At 44.8% G+C, this 7,221-nt stretch overlaps 1 long non-coding RNA gene across 1 annotated transcript; it reads right to left on the reverse strand.

Moving 5' to 3' along the window:
- Positions 1-1,158: 1,158 nt before the first annotated feature.
- On the reverse strand, positions 1,159-5,377 carry LOC125116767 (uncharacterized). Its single transcript, XR_007132419.1, has 3 exons — positions 4,421-5,377; positions 1,476-1,631; positions 1,159-1,270 (listed from the first exon to the last, which is right to left on the reverse strand). It is a non-coding gene; the product is annotated as an uncharacterized LOC125116767 (long non-coding RNA).
- Between the last annotated feature and the right edge of the window lie 1,844 nt (positions 5,378-7,221).

Consider the following 7,221-nt stretch of genomic DNA (forward strand, 5'->3'; position numbering starts at 1 on the left):
CTCTTTCTCCTTACAGAATGCATTTTAAACCTTGATCCTATCATCAATCACAGTAGTTCCTCCTCTTAGCTTGGTGTCATCCGTATATATGATCTGCAAATCCCCAAGGATTTGGATGCCTAGAGAGCATCTTGCTCTGCAGAGCGAGGAGTGTCGACCAGCTGATACACCACCAGCCACGTATCAAAAAGAAATGACATCTGGTGCGGAGGTGCGATTAGGCTCCTTCCTGGATATATGGGGGCAAAACATGAGGGCAGTTGGCAAAGGAGAAACTATTGGAATTCCAGGTTGAAGCAAGCCAAGATCAGAATCTCCACGTTCAGCAACTACCAAGTTTTCCTTTTCTTATTTATTTATTTAATTAACTTTTAAAATGGTTCTTATTTAGTTGATTGACAGTGTTCTGTCAATTTCTGCCGTATTGCACAGTGACCCAGGCATGCATATATATACATTCTTTTTCTCACATTATCCTCCATCATGTTCCATCACAAGTGATTAGATACAGCTCCCTGTGCTCTACAGCAGGATCCCATTACTTATCCACTCCAAAGGCAATAGTTTGCATCTACTCACCCCAAACTCCCCGTCCATCCCATTCCCTCCCCCAACCCCTCCCTCTTGGCAACCACAAGTCTGTTCTCCAAGTCCATGAGTTTGTTTCATTTTTGTAGAGGTTCATTTGTGTCACATATTAGACTGCTAGGAAGCAGCATTTTAGCGAAAGAGAAGGAGTAGCTTGACAAGTTTTGAGGCAGGTGGCGGAGAGGGAAAGGGCATGTTCAGTTTAGAAGCAAAATTGGGGGTGAGAAAAGGACGATTAGCCAAGTCGCCCTGTAAACCTCACTCCCTGGCAGGCAGGTATGAAATTCACTTAGAATCATGGACCACTTGGGATCATCTTCCCTGCCCGCTCTCAGGAATTAATCTTACTTTGGGGGTTTAAGATGTTTCTCTTCCTTTAGCCACCCTCCAGGTTTTTCACTGGAATTCTGCATCCTTGAGACTCCTCTGTATACCTCTGTTGTAAAATCAGTTACAATTGGCTCACATCTCCAGTTCTGGGTACATTTTCCATCTGCTCCAAACATGCGCGCCCTCAGACTGCACCATTCCCCACTCCTCCCACCTCCCCCGCCCCCTGCCTTCTCCCCATTAACTTTATCTTCTTAAGCAGCTCAGGAACACAGATGTTTTCACCCTGTCGCTCCAGCACAAGGGTATTTTCCCAGTGTCTCTCTGTGTGTATGCTCCAGGCACCGTCTCTCTGGGGAGAGAGAGAGTAAATGTTTTCATTCCAAACCCTCAGGGTCAGGTCTTGTTTGTCTAAACTGTGTTTGTTGCCATAATTATCAGATTAGCTGATCTCTGGCAGCAAGTTGGGGGGCAGGGGAGGGGGGAGTTTTAACCCTTTGTCGGGGGGGGGGGGTTGCTGGGCTTTGTCACAGGGATACTGTCATTTCTCTTCTAACCTGGAGGCTTTGGCTAGAATGCTTTTCACCAACCCTAATAGGCCTCAGTAACAGTCTGCTCTGAGTCAATCCACCCATCCAGTGGAGTCCACTGCTGGGATCCAAAAGGCATTTAGCAGAGATGGAAGGTTGAAAGGGCATCTCTCCAGGGATCTGCTGGGGAAAGAAAGAAATGGAGCTTAAAGAGGATCTGGATAAGTAACTCAACAAGGGGTATCAGTGTCTCTCAGGCTGAATGAGGAAACCAGGAGTGTGCACTGGATGTCTCCAGCCGGTCCCCCCACCTCCCACCCCCTTCGCATAAAGCCAGTGAGACTACCAGGCCCCATTTAGGTTTGTCTGGGGATTTTCTGTTGTTGCAAAGAATACTAAGATCTTTTTCCCCACTGCAGTTTTAACAAAACCAACGCCTCCCCACGCCCCCGTAAAGACATTCCCTTTGTCATCAGACTCAAATGGTCACTCTTTCAAGATTTTCTCATTTTCTCTTGACTCCCACTGAACTTCTATCTGGTCTCCAAAGAGACTATAAATACAGGGAGTGCTCTTTCCTCTCAACTCTAAGGGTAATGATGCCTTTGAATTTTAATTATGTCTTTGACAAATGAGTAAGTCTTACCCCTCAAAAGTATGGTAGGCTTTTGAGGACAAGAATATCCTTGGAGTTCCCGTCATGGCTCAGTGGTTAACGAATTCGATTAGGAACCATGAGGTTGCGGGTTCGATCCCTGGCCTTGCTCAGTGGGTTAAGGATCCGGTGTTGCCGTGAGCTGTGGTGTAGGTTGCAGACGCGGCTTGGATCCCTCGTTGCTGTGGCTGTGGTGTGGTGTAGACCGGCGGCTACAGCTCTGACTAGATCCCTAGCTTGGGAACCTCCATATGCCGTGGGAGCCGCCCAAGAAATGGCCAAAAAAAAAAAAAAAACCAACAAAAAAAAGAAAAAAAAGAAAGAATATCCTTGAGTCCCATATGCTGCTTAGCTGGTAGAGGACGTAAAAGTACAACTAGAGGGTGCTTGGTAAATACCTGCTGTTGATAGCATTTTTCTAACCTTTTCTCCCCCATTTTTCACCTCTGTTCCTCTCTGATTTGTGCTTGATTTTTGGTGTTTATTTGTTGGATTGTTTACAAATCCTTTATTTCTGGAAAGGTCCTCCAGTTCATCCACATCAACAGTAGTACCTCTTCACTCCAAACACACACACACACACACACACACACACACACACACACACAGGGGGAAACTAACATTTGGGGAGTGTCTATATATTTAACACTCTGCAAACTAATTCCATGTGCTTTTCAGATATATCTTGTTTGAAGCCCACAATGGCTTCTGAGATAAATGCTGTCACATGGAAGGAAACGGAGACTCAGTTAAGTCACATACATAAACTCCCACAATTTTAAATGGCAGAATGAAGATGGAGCCCCAGTATGTGTGACCCTAAAATACAGATCCCATCTTTCTAGTTATAGAAGTGGAGAAAAGTTCAGGCAATTAGGGAAAACATACTTTTGCCCAAAATCTAACTAAAATCTCTCTTTGGTATTTTTTTCCCCAACAAATATAATATCTGTATTAAAAATAAAAGAAGCTCGAACACAATACACAAATTCTGAACAATATTTATACAATAAAGTAGTTTTGGAATTGCCTTAGCATTGGTTATAAACTGAATCTGACTCATATGTCCATGTCCATACTGTTTACAAAGCTGCCATTGCTTGAAGGCAAATATGACTTTAAAATAGTCTATGTAGCCCACACATCAATGCACCAAACACTGAAAAAAACGGCTGCTGACAGAGAATTTTTCTGCGTTTTGAGAGAACAAAAATCTTTCTTGTCTGCTGCTGTTGTCAGATGTGTTTCCATATATAGATAAGGCAGAGACGGAGGTTCTTGGGAAGAAATGTGCACGGCCAGAATTGGGCGGGAATTTCCCATTCTGTCCCAGGAGCAGAATTCAGGTGAACTTCCATGGAAGTAAACAGTCAGGGACCCAGATCCCTTCTCCCCTGCCAGAGAGGTGCTCAGTTCAGCATGCAGCCAGCTAAGCCTCTATCTGTCTCCTTGTTCTATCAGGGTCCTCCTCTCCTGATACAAGCTCTCCCACTGCTTCTTACATCCTTCCCTGCAAGCCACACAGGAGAAAGATCCAGAAGATCTTGAATAGGTCAATTGAACTGTGTCTGTCAGTTGTTCTGATAAGAGTCAATGGCAGAGATCGAAAGGATTCTGTTCCTGATTCAGAAATCTCACTGACCTGGAAAGAAATCCACTTGGCTACATTAGGAAAGTTTTATTTATTTATTTATTTTATTATTATTATTATTATTTGTCTTTTTGCCTTTTCTAGGGCCGCTCCGGCGGCATATGGAGGTTCCCAGGCTAGGGGTCGAATCGGAGCTGTAGCCGCCAGCCTACGCCGCAGCCACAGCAACGCGGGATCCGAGCCGCGTCTGCAACCTACACCACAGCTCATGGCAACGCCGGATCCTTAACTCACTGAGCAAGGCCAGGACTCGAACCCCCAACCTCATGGTTCCTCGTTGGATTCATTAACCACTGAGCCACGATGGGAACTCCCCAGGAAAGTTTTAAAATATGCTAGGAGGAGTTCCCGTCGTGGCTCAGCAGAAACGAATCCAACGAGGAACCATGAGGTTGTGGGTTCGATCCCTGGCCTTGCTCAGTGGGTTAAGGATCCAGTGCTGCCTTGAGCTCTAGTGTAGGTCACAGACATGGCTCGGATCTGGTGTTGCTGTGACTGTGGCATAAGCCGGCAGGTATAGCGCTGATTCAACCCCTAGCCTGGGAACCTCCATAAGCCACGGGTGCGACCCTAAAAAGGAAAATAAATAAAATAAAATAAGATATATTAGGAAATGGAAAGAGACATGATACAAGTGTCTTAAAGGAAACTCAAAAAAAGACTTACTTTAAAAGATAACAAGGTAGGAAAGGTGATTTGGGCACCTTGTGGCAGAGTAGTAGCCCCATGTAGAGCAAATCAAGGCAGGTTTTTATGAAAAAGAATCTCAGGTTCCTAAAATATCGTTCTTGATGCTGGCTTTGAACAGCGAGCTTGATATTGTTAAGTGCTTGAGATTCACTCGACCATTAGTAGCTGTGTGACCTAAGGTAAGGCACACACCCTTTCTGGGACTCATAGAGAATGTTGAAGATTGGGCTGGATGACATAGATTTCTTCTTTTGTTGATGTGTTATCAAATTCTGGACCCCTATAGGGAAGGAAATAGGAGAAGTTTAGAGATATCACACTTTCGTGGTTTAATATATGCAAAATTCTTAGAATAATGCCTGGCACACAGTAATTCTCTAGAAGTATGAGCTATTATTATTACACATGATGATAAGGCTGATAAGGATAGATCCATGCACTATAAACACATTTTTACCTCCACATTTGTAAATTTTAAAAGAATAAATAATCTAACATTCTGATGCCTCTAAAGCCCTTTCTCTTGCAAAGACTTTGATGGGGTGAAGTGACCTAGGGCTACTGAAAGTTCAAATAACCATGATTCATGGAAGGATAGTTTGCTAAGCAAACAGTCACCATGACCAAATACATGAATGTTTTCTTTGAAAATGCAACTTTCTTATTTGGTCATGGAACAGATTAGGCTGCCTTGGGAAGTAGTGAGTTTCCCTTCCCTGGATTCAGAGACACAGATGTCAGGTGACTAGATGGACTACATTGACTTTGCAGAACTTTTCTGCCCAAAGTCAGGCCTATCCAGAATTACAAAGTGTCCCCAGCCTCTGGGCAGTAGAATAGCAGAGGCTGGACTTCAGCCAGATTACCTGGTCCTATAAGAGCATAATATCAGGAGTTCCCATTGTGGCTCAGCAGAAACAAATCTGAGGAGCATCCATGAGGACGCAGGTTCGATCCCCAGCCTTGCTCAGTGAGTTAAGAATCCAGCGTTGCGGTGAGCTATGGTGTAGGTCACAGACGTGGCTCGGATCCTGCGTTGATGTGGCTCTGGCATAGGTTGGCAGCTACCACTCCAATTTGACCCCCAGCCTGGGAACCTCCATATGCTGTGGATCCGGCCCTAAAAAGACAACAACAACAACAACAACAACAAAAGAGCATAATATCAGCCTGGAACATCTTACACTTTAAATAGTAAAGCTGTGCCTTCTGAGCCCTTAGTTGAAAGGTAATTGGTGGAGTGCATTACTGAGCAGTATCCTGGGTCATTCTCTCTTTCCAGGGCTGAGACTATAATTTAAAAGCGCTAAGGGAAGAACAGAGCCACACAATAAAGGAAAGGCGAGAGCCCAGAGCTCTGGGGTGTTTTTTGTCTCTAGTTTTTCTCCCCATGAAGAGATGGAATTATCTTGGGCTGAAGACCTAGATGACTATGGGTAGAAACTCACATGCAGTCTTAGAGCAAGACAAATGGCAAGTAAAACAGAAAAGGAAATAAGTAATCAGAAAGAACAGAAGGGCAAAGGGCAGGAGATAGAGAGTTAGAGCGGCAGCGGCAGAGAAAGTAAGGAAATGAAGGGACTTTTTAAGAATTTTTATACTTTGAATGAAAGACAGAAGTAGAGAAACAACACTTTAAAGAGAAAAGGGATTGCCAAGAATGAAAGGTTGTAACATCAGGTACTACAAAATCTAAGTGGAGGAATTCCCATCGTGGCGAAGTGGTTAACGAATCCAACTAGGAACCATGAGGTTGCGGGTTCGACCCCTGGCCTTGCTTAATGGGTTAAGGATCCGGCGTTGCCGTGAGCTGTGGTGTAGGCTGCAGACACGGTTTGGATCTGGCATTGCTGTGGCTCTGGCATGGGCCGGCGGCTACAGCTCCGATTAGACCCCTGGCCTGGGAACTTCCACATGCCGCAAGTGCGGCCCTAGAAAGGGCAAAACAACCAAAAAAAAAAGCTAGGCAGAAATGAGTAATTAGGTTTGGAAAAAGTCTATTATAAGTTATCCTAGCTGATACCATCTACATGAGGTGCTAGGCGCCTCTTTGCAAAAGGGATGCCCAGCCAGAGACCTCAGGATCTGGGGAAGAGACCTCCTGTCTACTCCCCAGGGATCTCAGCCTACCCCCAACATGGCATAGACCAGTTGTTAACACTGGAATTAGAAGCAGAGCTTCTGTTGAACCACCTTAGAAGCGGTAACATGTCTTTCCTTGGGGGGCTCCTGTTCTTTCTCCCTTCATTTCTCTATTCCCTTCTTGTCCTCGCTGCTACTTAATTCACTGTGGAATGGTTGGTCTGGCGGGACTTCAATGCCTTCCAGCCCTCCACGGAGACAATTCTCTACTTCTGCTTTCATTTTCCTTTCTTCTTGCTTTCTATGCGGTCTCTTTTTTTGGGATCTGAGGCTTGGGGAGTAATGTTAGGATAGCCAATGGGCGCAGGGATGATTCACAGGACAGCTTAACAGTGTTGCTATGGCTCAACTCTCTCTTGTTCTGGTGGAAAAAACCTAGAACAGTTGGTTCCAAGTCCACAGAGCGGTTGCTTGGTATCAGGTATTAGTCACCATTGGAAGAAGAAGCCATGTTATAAAACAGCTGACTGTTAATTTATTAACAATCATGATAGTGAACTAAGCAATTTAATGAGTACTAAAGAGAAAACCATAGATCCTGGAGTTCCCGTTGTGGCTCAGTGGTAACAAACCCCACTAGTATCCATGAGGACATGGGTTCAATCCCTGGCCTCACTCAGTGGGTTGGGGATCTG

This window comes from Phacochoerus africanus, chromosome 15 (genome assembly GCF_016906955.1).
Source record: "Phacochoerus africanus isolate WHEZ1 chromosome 15, ROS_Pafr_v1, whole genome shotgun sequence".
In the NCBI taxonomy this organism is placed as follows: Eukaryota; Metazoa; Chordata; class Mammalia; order Artiodactyla; family Suidae; genus Phacochoerus; species Phacochoerus africanus.